The sequence below is a fragment of the Acanthopagrus latus genome, chromosome 11, assembly GCF_904848185.1.
Source record: "Acanthopagrus latus isolate v.2019 chromosome 11, fAcaLat1.1, whole genome shotgun sequence".
NCBI classification, from domain to species: Eukaryota; Metazoa; Chordata; class Actinopteri; order Spariformes; family Sparidae; genus Acanthopagrus; species Acanthopagrus latus.
In genome coordinates, this window is record NC_051049.1 from 1,931,402 (window position 1) to 1,946,746 (window position 15,345).

Here is a 15,345-nt window from a genome sequence, read left to right on the forward strand (position 1 = left end):
ATTCTACAAACTAGACACCATTTACACAACCTTGTGTAATTTAAAATCCTGTTGAGGAACAAGAGTTTTTAGCCTTCACAGAAGATCAGAGACCTTCAGACATTTGATTTTAAATTTGAATTGTGACATTTGAGATGTGATCATACTTTAACTGTTTTTCTCCTTATTGCAGCTGGAGCACTCGTGTGTCAAACCTGCACCAATACACAGTGTTCAACCCAGGCAGCTGTGACATGTACTACAGAGACGATGTGTATAACAGCTAATATTCAAGGTATTCATTTCTTTATGTCATTTATTCTATTTAGTGAAATATAAATAAACTGTATGTAACATTGTGAGTCCAACATTAACAAACTAACCTTTGATTTTGTAGCCATTTCATCTGGAGTGACGGTGCCACAGATCTTCAAGGGATGTGCATCTTCCTCACTGTGTCCAGCCACAGGCTCTCAGACATTTTCAGTCAACGTGGGTGCTTCCAGTGCAGTTACATCTGCTGAGTGCTGCAACACAGATAACTGTAACACAGCAACTTTATCTGGTTAGTATAGACAGCATATAAAATGAAATATATTCCCATATGTAATACTGCTATTTTCAAACATGTTTGATTTTCATCATGAAACACTTTAATGTTCTCTTTTCTTCAAGTAAATGATTTTGTTCTTTTCTCTCTCAGCTCCTGCGACTCCAACAGCCAACAGCCTACAGTGTTTCTATTGTACCAACCAACTATGCAACACTCCGTTGACATGCAGGGGAAACGAGGACCGATGCTTTCAAGCGAGTTGTGAGTCTTTAAGATACAGTAAAACACAGATTGTTTAAATAAATGTTGCTGACTGAATGTTTTTCAAAGAAGTCACTACATGTGAACTCTAGAAAATCAACCAGTTAAGGAACATTATTAAATATAGTAACTAAAGCACTGAACTTATGTATAATGTTGCAGTACTTGAATATATACGTCTGAGAGGAAAGTGTACATTTCACTATTCTAAATGAATATAAAAGCTATTGTGACTTAGAGGATTCAATAAAAAATCAAATGTAGACAATTTTTCAAAACGCTCACATTTGATTTAAGAATTAAATTTGGCTCCACTTAGTGAAAAAATGATAATAAGTTGAAACTAATTGTCCTTAATATTGAGTTTATTAAGTTTTTTCCTTTATTTATTATAATATTTTTTCTACTACAAGTGAAGAATCTGAATAGTTCTTCCTGAAATCATTACCAAACAACAGTATGCTTCAAGACTGTGATTTAAAAAATATTTTTATTTCTTTTTTTATCTACAGTGACTAATTCAGGCACAGCTTCTCCAGCCTTTGGGTGTACATCTTCAAACGTATGTGTAGCTGCTCCAGTCCTGGGTAGCCTACCTTTCATGGGAAGTGTTGGGACACTCAGTAGTGGCCCAGCCTGCTGTGGGACCAGTTTGTGTAATACTATCATGGCAACCACAACAACTGCGGCCCCGACAACCACCACAACTGCGGCCCTGACAACCACCACAACTGCGGCCCTGACAACCACCACAACTGCTGCGCCCACAACTACCACAACTGAGGCTCCGACAACCACCACAACTGCTGCGCCCACAACCACCACAACTGAGGCCCCGACAACCACAACAACTGCGGCCCCGACAACCACAACAACTGCGGCCCCGACAACCACCACAACTGCGGCCCCAACAACCACCACAACTGCGGCCCCAACAACCACCACAACTGAGGCCCCGACAACCACAACAACTGCCGCGCCCACAACCACCACAACTGAGGCCCCGACAACCACCACAACTGTGGCCCCGACAACCACCACAACTGAGGCCCCGACAACCACAACAACTGAGGCCCCGACAACCACAACAACTGCCGCGCCCACAACCACCACAACTGAGGCCCCGACAACCACCACAACTGAGGCCCCGACAACCACAACAACTGCTGCCCCAGCAACTGCTGCCCCATCGACTGCTGCCCCAGCGACTGCTGCCCCCACGACTGCTGCCCCAGCAACTGCTGCCCCATCGACTGCTGCCCCCACGACTGCTGCCCCAGCAACTGCTGCCCCCACGACTGCTGCCCCTGCAACTGCTGCCCCCACGACTGCTGCCCCTGCAACTGCTGCCCCCACGACTGCTGCTCCTGCAACTTCTGCCCCCCCAAGTGCTGCCCCCACGACTGCTGCCCCTGCAACTGCTGCCCCCACGACTGCTGCCCCAGCAACTGCTGCCCCCACGACTGCTGCCCCTGCAACTGCTGCCCCCACGACTGCTGCCCCTGCAACTGCTGCCCCCACGACTGCTGCCAGTGATGCCTGCTGTATCAGATTTGGTATGATCCATCTTCTTCTTGGACTCCTTATCATTACCCTGTGTTAGAACACAGGGTAACAGGGACGCTCCACCTATGAAGCCACCAGGACTCTGAAATGATGACGTCTGGAATTGTGGGTTCCCATATGGGCAGTTGGAGAACATCCATCTCCTCTGTCTCTATCATCTGGAAAACAATTGTATGTCACAGAATGCATCTTACAAGTGACAATCCAAAAGTAGCTTTGTGGTGAATAATGACGATGATTTCTCAGCACTGAGCAGTTATCTGAAGTGAAGCACACGCCTCAACAATCATGTAACAAGTCTTCTGTAATTCAACAATGTATTTAATTGCAATGGATGTGGCTGTCACATATAATATATTCACATTAATTTATTCTTTCTTTATTGACACTTTATTTAAATATTCTTATGTACATCTTTTACATTGTATTGTCAGATTTATCACTTCCCATTAAGTGATGGATCCTAGGGCAGTGTTTTAATGGAATGTATTGAGATCTACTGTAATGTTTATTCTAACCTGTTTTAATAAAGCTTTTCTTATAAATGAGACAATAGCAGTTGTGTTTTACTCTAAAAGACAAAGACATAAAGAACCAATTAAGTCATTTTCACTGAAAGAATTTTTTTGTACTACTGATATATACTATAATAAAAATGTACTAGGAGTTAATATCTCAGTCATTAGACATTTCTGATGCAGCTTACAGTTTATTAGAATAAGCAATTTTTAAACAAAACAGCAAAACTAAGTAAAACCCCAATTACAAACTGATAATATTACCAGCCCATATAAATCAAGCTAGTGGGTAGATAAAGTTATTATTGAGAAACATTAAAAAACAACAATCATATTGCCTCAGTGGGCTTTACACTTTGTACAGTGATAGACATTCTCTGTTCTTAGATCCCTTGATTTAAGTGAGACAAATCAAAATAAAAACATCCATGTAAGAGGGTGAAGAAATGACACGAAATCTGAGGAAGAGCCACAGAGGAGCGATCCCTCTCCCAGGATGGAATGACTTGCAGTAGATATTGCGAGTACAGAACAGAACAACAAAAACAGCATACATATTTCATTGATAATATAACTGATTTCATTGATGAGCTCAGGTTAGGATGGAGTAAATTATGTGCACACTCAAAAAAAAGAGAGGGGCCCGGAGAGTGTAATGTAATGTTGTTTCAAAAATAGTCTGTCAAACTAAATTTTCTGCCAACTGAATTGATTTCTGTTTAAAAACACAGTAACTTCTTAACTGCAAATCTTTTAACTGAAGGGGAAACCTAAATTCAAGGATTGTTTCAGAGCCCCAGATACTCACTGATTCACACTATTCCCTTCAGTTTATCTGTGGTTACATGCACATCTCCACACTGAGTTTCTCTTTTTCAAAACTCGGCAGTTCTCTTTATCAACAACTTGCTCTCTTTTTCTCTCCAACAGAGAGTTGACACTGGCACTGCTTCAGTGTCCACACAGTTCCAGCTCCTCCCACTCCTGTCAGATGTAAATTAATTGTGAAATTGTTCTCAACAGGCAGAACCCAAGCCTTTTTATATACATCTTTTTGAATAAAAATCTAAAATCATATGCTCTCAGTGTTTAATCAGGGTTTCCCTACGGTGTCAAACACAGTATCAAAAATGTGAATTTTTCCAGGCACTGTTGTGGATAAAGCAACAGGTTTCATTGATACATTGTAAATGGTATCATTAAATAATTCCGTATGTTGTTGTTATTATTATTATTATTATTATTATTATTATTATTATTATTATTATTATTATTATTATTATAATAATAATTATTATTATTATTATCATTATCATTATCATTATTATTATTAGTAGTAGTAGTAGTAGTGGTAGTGGTGGTAGTAGTAGTGGTAGTAGTAGTAGTAGTAGTAGTAGTGGTGGTAGTAGTAGTAGTGGTAGTAGTAATAGTAGTGGTAGTAGTACTAGTAGTGGTAGTAGTAGTAGTAGTGGTAGTAGTAGTAATAGTAGTGGTAGTAGTAGTAATAGTAGTGGTAGTAGTAGTAGTGGTAGTGGTAGTGGTAGTAGTAGTAGTAGTAGTGGTAGTAGTAGTAGTGGTAGTGGTAGTAGTAGTAGTAGTGGTAGTGGTAGTAGTAGTGGTAGTAGTAGTAGTAGTGGTAGTGGTAGTAGTAGTGGTAGTAGTAGTAGTAGTGGTAGTGGTAGTGGTAGTAGTAGTAGTGATAGTGGTAGTAGTAGTAGTAGTAGTAGTAGTGGTAGTGGTAGTAGTAGTAGTAGTAGTGGTAGTGGTAGTGGGAGTAGTAGTGGTAGTAGTAGTAGTGGTAGTGGTAGTAGTAGTAGTAGTGGTACTAGTGGTAGTGGTAGTAGTAGTGGTAGTAGTAGTAGTAGTAGTGGTAGTGGTAGTAGTAGTGGTAGTAGTAGTAGTAGTGGTAGTGGTAGTAGTAGTGGTAGTAGTAGTAGTAGTGGTAGTGGTAGTAGTAGTAGTAGTGGTAGTGGTAGTGGTAGTGGTAGTAGTAGTAGTGGTAGTGGTAGTGGTAGTAGTGGTAGTGGTAGTGGTAGTAGTAGTAGTAGTAGTGGTAGTAGTGGTAGTGGTACTAGTGGTGGTGGTAGTAGTAGTAGTGGTAGTAGTGGTAGTGGTAGTAGTGGTAGTGGTAGTAGTAGTAGTAGTAGTAGTGGTAGTGGTAGTGGGAGTAGTAGTGGTAGTAGTAGTAGTGGTAGTGGTAGTAGTAGTGGTAGTAGTAGTAGTAGTGGTAGTAGTGGTAGTGGTACTAGTGGTGGTGGTAGTAGTAGTAGTGGTAGTAGTGGTAGTGGTAGTGGTAGTGGTAGTAGTAGTAGTAGTAATAGTAGTTAATACTATATATATCTTGTGTCTGAAATGTTATTCTCAAGCACGATCCTTTCGTCCACGTGTAGACGTTTGCATCTTTGCAGTAATGCAATGTAGTTCGGAAAAGAGCAAATGGTTCAGTCAAAAACAAGGTCATGATTTCTGGAAAGAGAAAATTACTATTGAGTTTGTTTGTTTTTTCAAATACATCTTTTAGGCACTTTCCATTATATTCAAGAGAAGACAGACATCTAAACGGCTGATATCTCCAAACTCTGCTACTCAAACCAAAATGATGTAGATGGGTAAATAGCACTACAGGTAAGAGCAGAAATGCGTCTGTTAAATGTTTGATTTGAGGCTGTGAAGTAGACACAGCAACACCACAGTCCAGAAATACTTGTTACAAAACAAAGACCAGCACTCAAAGGGTTACTTGCAAAAGTGCAAAGGAATATGTTCTTAAAGTACAATAAGTAAGGACTCATTATGGCCTATATCCAAATAATGTAAATCATGTCATATTTATATTATATTATCATATTATTAATATCATCATTGATGAAATTATATCATCATGGTGAAGGTGAAGCTTATTTTTTTACTGCCAGGGAATCTGTGAATTCCACCAAGGGGTCACAGTTTTATCGTTATCTTTAATAATAAATGTTAACTTAAGTTACTAAAGGAGTAAAACGTAAAATATCTCCCTCTGAATTGTAGCGGAGTATCATTGGGAAGTAGCAGAAACCGGAGACTTCAGTAAAATACAAATACGTACAAGAAAACTTGAGCCAATGCACTTAGTTACTTCCCACCACTGCATGTACACAGTTAACATTGTTTTTTCAATTCATAGAACACTGTGTCTCAACACAGATTATAGAAGTTACTAATGAACAAAGCCAATAGAATGACACATACACTATATTACCAAAAGTATTCGCTCACCTGCCTTTACTCATTCTATGAACTGAAGTGCCATCCCATTCCTAACTCATAGAATTCAATATGATGTCGGTCCACCTTTTGCAGCTATTACAGCTTCAACTCTTCTGGGAAGACTGTCCACAAGGTTGAGGAGAGTGTTTATAGGAATTTTTGACCATTCTTCCAAAAGCGCATTGGTGAGGTCACACACTGATGTTGGTCGAGAAGGCCTGGCTCTCAGTCTCCGCTCTAATTCATCCCAAAGGTGTTCTATCGGGTTCAGGTCAGGACTCTGTGCAGGCCAGTCAAGTTCATCCACACCAGACTCTGTCATCCACGTCTTTATGGACCTTGCTTTGTGCACTGGTGCACAGTCATGTTGGAAGAGGAAGGGGCCCGCTCCAAACTGTTCCCACAAGGTTGGGAGCATGGAATTGTCCAAAATGTTTTGGTATCCTGAAGCATTCAATGTTCCTTTCACTGGAACTAAGGGGCCAAGCCCAGCTCCTGAAAAACAACCCCATACCATAATTCCTCCTCCACCAAATTTCACAGTTGGCACAATGCAATCTGAAATGTACCGTTCTCCTGGCAACCTCCAAACCCAGACTCGTCCATCAGATTGCCAGATGGAAAAGCGTGATTCATCACTCCAGAGAACGCGTCTCCACTGCTCTAGAGGCCAGTGACGGCGTGCTTTACACCATTGCATCCGACGCCTTGCATTGCACTTGGTGATGTGTGGCTTGGCTGCAGCTGCTCGGCCATGGAAACCCATTCCATGAAGCTCTCTGCGTACTGTACTTGGGCTAATCTGAAGGTCACATGAAGTTTGTAGCTCTCATCCGCTGACCCCTCTCCGTCACTTTACGTGGCCTACCACTTCGTGGCTGAGTTGCTGTTGTTCCCAAACGCTTCCATTTTGTTATAATAGAGCTGACAGTTGACTGTGGAATATTTAGGAGCGAGGAAATTTCACGACTGGATTTGTTGCACAAGTGGCATCCTATGACAGTTCCACGCTGGAATTCACTGAGCTCCTGAGAGCGGCCCATTCTTTCACAAATGTCTTGTTTCACAGTCTGCATGCCTGAGTGCTTGAATTTATACACCTGGGGCCAGGCCAAGTGATTAGAACACCTGATTCTGATCATTTGAATGGGTGAGCGAATACTTTTGGTAATATAGTGTATGTAACCTACATGACCAGGCCGGTAAAACCACATCTGATTTACAATGGCCTATTCACCAACAACAGGTGGGGCAACACAGCGCCACCAAAAATAATAACCAGTGTATCCTTTTAATTTAGCCAACATCCTCAGGACACGAAACTAAAATCTGTGTGATGTACACCTTCAACAAACATTTCAAATTTCAGAAGGCAGAAGGTAAAAACAGCGTAACACTATATTTCTATATCCTACAAAGATCAAACACCAAAATATGACACTGAACTCTCTTTGCTGTACAATCTGAGTGAACAGTCCTTTAGAATTTTTGAGTAATCCTTCACAAGTAAACACTGCTGGGAATAAAAAGGGTGTGGAAAGGTGTGTGGAGATAATTACAATTGTTACACTGATCCCTGAGATTTTTAAGCTTGCATATTTCAAATTTACGTCACACCTGTACAGTATAAGAAGAGCAGGTGTTCTGGTAGGCTCACCATCCAGGACAACTGATCTCCAGCACCGACCGGTTCACCATGATGAAGCTGATCCTCTCTCTGACTCTCACCTGGGCTCTCTCCAGCACAGGTAACTCTGCTTATTCTGAAGTAAGAGTTTCTGCAAGTATAGACAATATAATCTAAAACTTTGAAGAAAATGTTCTATTATCCTTGAAAATTGTATTTAAGCTGTATCTGGTTCCCAGAGGGTGAATTTGAATGTTACGGTATATTCATTAACTGTTTTTCTCCTTATTGCAGCTGGAGCACTCGTGTGTCAAACCTGCACCAATACACAGTGTTCAACCCAGACAGCTGTGACATGTACTACAGAGACGATGTGTGTAACAGCTAATATTCAAGGTATTCATTTCTTTATGTCATCTATTCTATTTAGTGAAATATAAATAAACTGTATGTAACGTTGTGAGTCCAACATCAACAAACTAACCTTTGATTTTGTAGCCACTTCATCTGGAGTGACGGTGCCACAGATCTTCAAGGGATGTGCATCTTCCTCACTGTGTCCAGCCACAGGCTCTCAGACATTTTCAGTCAACCTGGGTGCTTCCAGTGCAGTTACATCTGCTGAGTGCTGCAACACAGATAACTGTAACACAGCAACTTTACCTGGTTAGTATACACAGCATATAAAATTAAATACATTAACAAATAGAACACTGATATCTTCTAATATGTTTGATTTTCATCATGAAACACTTTAATGTTCTCTTTTCTTCAAGTAAATTTTATTATTTTCTGATTCAGCTCCTGCGACTCCAACAGCCAACAGCCTACAGTGTTTCTATTGTACCAACCAACGATGCAACACTCCGTTGACATGCAGGGGAAACGAGGACCGATGCTTTCAAGCGAGTTGTGAGTCTTTAAGATACAGTACAACACAGATTGTTTAAATAAATGTTGCTGCCTGAACGTTTTTCAAAGAAGTCTGTGAAGGAACATTATTAGATATAGTAACTAAAGCACTGAACTTCTATATAATATTGAGGTACTTGAATATAAACATTTGATTTTAAAATGTACATTTCTCTGCACTAAAATTACATGACAGAGATGAAAGAGATGAAAATCAATTAAAAATTTAACACAGACAAATTTTCAAGTAAAGATCTGAATAGTTCTTCCTGAAATCATTAACAAACAACATCATTTGTTAAATAAAAAAATAATACAATGTTTTATCTACAGTGACAAATTCGGATGGAACTTCTCCAGCCTTTGGCTGTACGTCTTCAAACACATGTGTAGCTGCTCCAGCCCTGGGTAGCCTACCGTTCATGGAAAGTATTGGGACACTCAACAGTGGGCCAAGCTGCTGCGGGACCAGTTTGTGTAATACAGTCACGGCAACAACAACAACTCCTCCTGCTGACGAAAATGACTGCAACACCAACCACTGCTGCTGCAACCACAACAACTGCTGCTGCAACCACAACAACTGCTGCTGCAACCACAACAACTGCTGCCCCAACAACCAGAGACCAAACAACAATAACAACAACAACTGCTGCTGCAAGACAACGAGCTGCAGCCTCAACATCAACGGCTAATTTGACTTTTAACGTTAATGTTCTGAGAACCCAACTACAATACTATAACCTACTATCACTCTGAAAATAACTGACTGGTTATAATAAAGGGAGTTGTGTAAACAACCATATTATTAAACTTTTCTGATGCTGTAAAACTGATCAAACCACTGCTGTGAACTCATTATATTTCACGGGTCATGCTTTATAAAGGGTAAAGAAGTATCTTAAAATTATATGATATTTCTTTATCTGCACATCTCAAAATCCATCCCAGGTACTCAGCTGGTTCTCTGCAGTTCTCTGTATCAACATGCCAGCAGATGGTGCTCTTGTGTTACTTTATACGTCCATTTCTTTGCTTTGACATAATATTGAGCCTTATTGGCTCCCTGCTGCAACCATAAGTAGTTCCTGTACTGTGTTTCAAAAGCTAATAAATCAGGGAAGTGTCTCTGTCTGTCTTCTCTTTGCTGGATATCACCGACTCACTCACTCACACACACACACACACACACACACACTCACACACACACACACACACACACACACACACACACACACACACACACACACACACACACACACACACACACACACACACACTAATTAAACACGTATTGTGATGCTTTATAATATAGTGGTTGCTTCCCTCCCAGCCAACTCTTAGCAGAGCCATACATCCTCTCACATTCTTCCATCATTATATTCCCTGAAAAGTCAAAGTATTCAGAGCCACTATGAAAACACTCTGTACACACAGTGTCTCCACTGCAGACAGGACTGACCCAGATGACATAACTCATGATACATAGACTAAGTATTAATGAACATGGGAGGTGTATATTCCCCGTAAATCACTGCAACATTGTTTCTGCAGAAGCTTCAGAGATCAATGGCATGAGATGTGGCACCGTCATTTTAATGCGTCACAGAAATCCTTTTGATTTTAAGGTTTTAAATAAAAACACGGCAGTGACGTGAAATTAGAGAGTGATTATATCATATTGTTAAATTAATGACAGTTGATGTTTTTCTCTGATCAGGCATCTGACAAATAGGGATTCATATGTATTTTTATTTTTTAATAATAGAATAACAGAGCAGTGACATGGATAGCAGATGATGATGATTACATCTTGAATCATATCAATCAGTCAAAATGGATCCAAATAAAAATCAAATCAAATCATGTAATTATGCAATAAAAAAAATATCATTAGACAAAAAGTGTCCTTGACAGGAGAATGTGCCTCTGACTCATGGTATCAACATTTTGAAGGCGAGGCCGTGAATTAAAGCAGACTGTAGAAATGAAGCGTGCGAGGTGTTATTATTCTGCGCATAATAACATTTACACCTGCAGTGGCGTTTGTACTTAATAATTATTCCATGCACACTTTTTTGAAATGTAAAATATATCCTCCAACTCAAATCTGAAATCATATTTCCTCAGCTCTGTCACCATCTCATCCACCTGAGCACAGCGCAGGGCGCCAGACAGCTGGATGACATCTGATGTCATCTTGGATTTCTATAACCGACATTGACAATTTTGTTACCAAAGAATGACAACTGTACACATATAACACAAGTACGATTTTAGTTTCCACTGAGCCTGGTTGTATGTAAATCGCTGCTGTGAACACCAGTGACTGTGCGTCACACGGGGCGCGGTGGACATCAGTCGAACTTCCACTTTCAGATGTTATCCCAGGGTGGAGATAACTATGACCGTCACAATCGTTTTAGTAAATGGAACAGTAAGTCTGTGCGCTGTACACATGAACGCTGCTGTGCCCGTCGTGCGTAATGCTGCAGACTGTCACTGTCCTCGTACTGCTGCAGGATGAAGTTGATGAATGTGTACGATATGTGCTTTGTAACCTAAACCTCACTAACCACTCGTTCGCTGTGCCAGAAACATGTACTTTCCTCATCTTACTCCTGTTGTGGCCACGATGTAAAAACCATCGATCAGTGACTCATTTCCATGCGTTAACATTGATGAGGCACTTTCCGTCGGTGTGGAGAGGGCGGGACAGGAGGCGGGTCCACTTGCGCACATTTCCAGGTTGATTTGGGGTTTCTAAGAAGGAAATTGTGAATTGCTGGTATGGTAGGTAGGTAGGTAGGTACGTAGGTAGGTAGGTAGGCAAACATTTAGTGTGGATTCTCCCTAGAGTTTTATAAATGACACCCCAGGTGAGAAAGCGGCCAGGTAGTTAAGAACACATTATAACGCCAAGTCAGCTACTGTTTTGGCCTCATTAGCAGCTGTGGATTTCTTGACACTGCTTTGCGAATATTCAGAACATCTTCTCCAGTTTCTTAACATTCTGTTATCAATTGTGGAAAGTCCTCTTACATTATTTTATTATAAATACTCTGTTTGCCTCATTTATTATCAGATTATATGGCGTCTTCTAGTTGCACACAATATATTTGCGTGTGACTGTCAGCACATAACGGCAGAGAAAGATCAGTGAGAGAGTAGGAGCAGGAAGAACCAGATGACTGCAGCAGACCACAAACTGGAACACCAACATACAACAGGAGGGAGCTGAGGGAGACAAATTCCCCAGACTCCCTTAATAAACTGTTCCATTTTGAGCACTGTTTCGACAGTAGGAACTACATTAAGTTCTTAAAATTCCCAATGTGACTAATTCTTAATCCTTTGGTCCTCCTTATAAATCTGGCATATGTTAAATAGAAATGTATTTATTCTTTAATGTATAAATTAAGATGTTTCTTTGCATACAGAGTGGAAAAATGTGTGTGAAGAAGTCTGGACCAGCGGTTCCTGAAACAGCTGCAAGCAGTGAAACCAGAGGCCAGGCAGCCACTGGTGAACAGGTACATTACAAACGAGCAACGCACCCTTAAATCAGAAAGGATGCAATTAGTGACTGTCACTTGTCATATTGGAGTGAAGAATGAATGCCCTCCAGCACCAGCTGCCCTCAGGTCTCACTAACAGGGAGTGGAGGAGCCTCATTTGCGTTGCGGCAGGACTGGTATGTAACTTTACAAAGCTGCGTTACCTGCCTTACCTGCAGTTGTGCCAGATATATTGCAGTCGTTAAACACATATTGCCTGTGGCAGCCACGGGCACACATCAAGATTTCTTCTATTCATTTCAATTAAAATCATATTTCAACACTATCTGTTGACTGTCTCTAATCACAACGCTGCACAAAAGGGTTTGGAAAATATCATGATTGAGTTTAAAATAGCCTGCCTGTTCTGGTCGCCACCATAACGTCTGGAATTCTCCCCACAGACTCAAACTGTCGCCTGCCTCCACCATATGATGTGACAATCAGGTAAGAAAGCATATAATGTCAATGTGAGATGCCAGGTTTGATACAATGGTCAACTTTGGACTTATCTGTGGTTTAAAGACACATAAATAATAACACATTACATCCTGGTGACTGGCATTACTGAGGATGCACTTCAGGCTATGAGGCAGAATAAGTATTTCTCAATGTTGTCCATCCGTCTGTCTCATTCTTATGAAGACGCTATCACAAGACTGCCTTGATGGAATTTCTTAAAATTCTTTCAAATGTCTAACAGGATAAAATGAAGTTATGACATTTGATGTCCAGAAGGTCAGCAGTCAAATTCACTGTGCAGAAAGCAATGAAAGTGATCCACAGTTACTGCGTTTGTGCCGTCTGAAGCTTTTTGAAAAGGTGAACTCAGTCATGAGCAGTTGTTGCACTTAAAAATAAATGTTAATACAGAAAATACACCTTCCCACAAAACCCAGGGGAAAAACAGGGCTGAAGACGTCACACTGTTTTGGCATTAGAGGATCATTATTATGTTAATAATAGAACATACAATGATTTAAAAATGGAGGGTGTAACGACAGTAAATCAAAAGAAGGTGTGGTAATGTTCTCACAGTCCTCAAGCCGGAGCAATCTAAAGGGTTAACCAAGACTCTTTGACACACAAACAAACATAAAGTCATGTTTTATCAGGAATGTTTTTCAAAGCTTGTTTTTGAACTTCAAGAGCGATGTAATCTGAGATGAGCAGAACACGTCAAGACCTTTTGTATAAATAAACCACAAAATATGTGCGGTTGTAGTGAAGGACGCTGTAGAACAGGTCAACAACTAGACATCCCGAAAATTTGTGACCGTCACAAATTAGGATCAGTTGTCCTCGAATCCAATATTCTGTCTTGAAACTAGACCAGATCTATGTTTTGAGTGTAGTTATAGCTCTAGTAAACATAATGCCAACTCTTGTGAAAGATAAGTGTATCAAATACATTTGTTTGGGTGGACGGCTACAATATCAACACGGAATGACACAGAGTGTTTTTCTATAATTTTTTCTAATCAATTAATTTATTAAATCTTATTTCTTTGTAGAGCTGCTCCTAGCACACTGACTCTCTAACAGCACGGCCCAACACACTCTCTCTGTCTCTCTCACTCACACACACACACACACACACACACACACACACACACACACACACACACACACACACACACACACACACACACCCCCAACACTTCTGTGAATAGCTCTTCCTCTCTGTGACAGACACTGAATCCATGACGATTCAAGCTAAACGCCACATCACATCAGCTTTTCATGCAAGTGCATAACATTAATGTTAATTCTAACTCTGAAGCTGATTGTTTGCTCCCTCAATCCAGATGAATACTGACAAATATTCTTTTGAAAACACAAAGACAGTCTGGTCTGGACGCAAAGCAACACAATGCAAAGCAAACAATGAACGACTCCCAGGCTTCAGACAGTGGTGCTGTAGCAGCTGAAGCAGCCAGAGAGGTTCAGGATGAGAGAGCTGTAGCAATGAAGAGAGAAATGTTGGAGAGAGGGAAGACAGCGGTCATCATCTTAGTAAAGTACAAGCAGCATTACCACAGTGTGGAAAAACTCTGTTACAAGGAAAAGTCCTGCATTCAAAGAATTACTTGCAACAGTTCAAGCGTGTTACTTTCCACCACTGCATGTAACACAGACCAGACTGTTTTTCCTTTGAACACATATTGTCCCAATATAAACAGTCACTAATGTACAACGCAACAAATGTGACGCACATGTAACTAGGTGTGTGTCCGTGTGATTACCATTCCAACTGCTTGAATGAATAACTTCCATGTGATTTACAATGGCTTATTATTGAGATAAAAATAGAGAGGGGCAGTAGCTTCACCTGTAGCAGGTGGAACAACACAGTGGTGCCAATAACAATAAGGAAGCAGCATTTCTTCTTCATCATCTTTAATCAACATCTACAAGACACAAAACTAAATTGAGTGACAAAGACAACAAACAGTTTAACCTCCTGTTAAACTTGAAACATAATGTACAGTGAAAGATGAACCTGAGCCTGGTGATTGATTTAAAAACCTGAGAGTAACTGAAGTTTAACGTTTTTTCCCAGCCTGGAAAAATAATAGCTCGACCTTAAATGAGACACGTGTTGTGAAGTCAACTTTCTGATCTGATATGATTATTTCAAAATGTTTGAATTACATCAAATTACGGGATATTTTGAACTTTTAATCAAGTACTGTAGGCCCAATTCAGCACAAAAAGAACTACTTGTGACTTTCAATGGCCTGTTATTGAGATAAAAATAGTGAGTGTCAGTGGCGTCAGTTCATCATCAGCAGGTGGAACAACACAGTGCTGCCAATAACAATAAGCAAGCAGCATTTCTTCTTTATCATCTTTCACCAACTTCTGCAAGAAATGAAAACATATCCAAGTGTGACTGGACACCTGCAACAAGACAACAGAAAGCTCTCCTGAGTCTGAGCCTGCTCACTATGAGAGACTAATAGAAGTTGAAATCCCCAGCCTGGGAAAAAAAGTTTTGCACCTTAAATGACCCAATAATGATCTAAAAACACATTTAAGGCACACTGCACTGATCAGCACAGTATCCTTCAATATAAAGTGCTGATTTACCTTACTATCAACTTGGTCCAGCAGTCTGTATTA

At 40.4% G+C, this 15,345-nt stretch overlaps 1 long non-coding RNA gene across 1 annotated transcript; it reads left to right on the forward strand.

Annotated features, from left to right (window-relative positions):
- Window positions 1–8,239: 8,239 nt before the first annotated feature.
- On the forward strand, window positions 8,240–12,505 carry LOC119028237. Its single transcript, XR_005077634.1, has 2 exons — window positions 8,240–8,416; window positions 8,552–12,505. It is a non-coding gene; the product is annotated as an uncharacterized LOC119028237 (long non-coding RNA).
- Window positions 12,506–15,345: the final 2,840 nt, after the last annotated feature.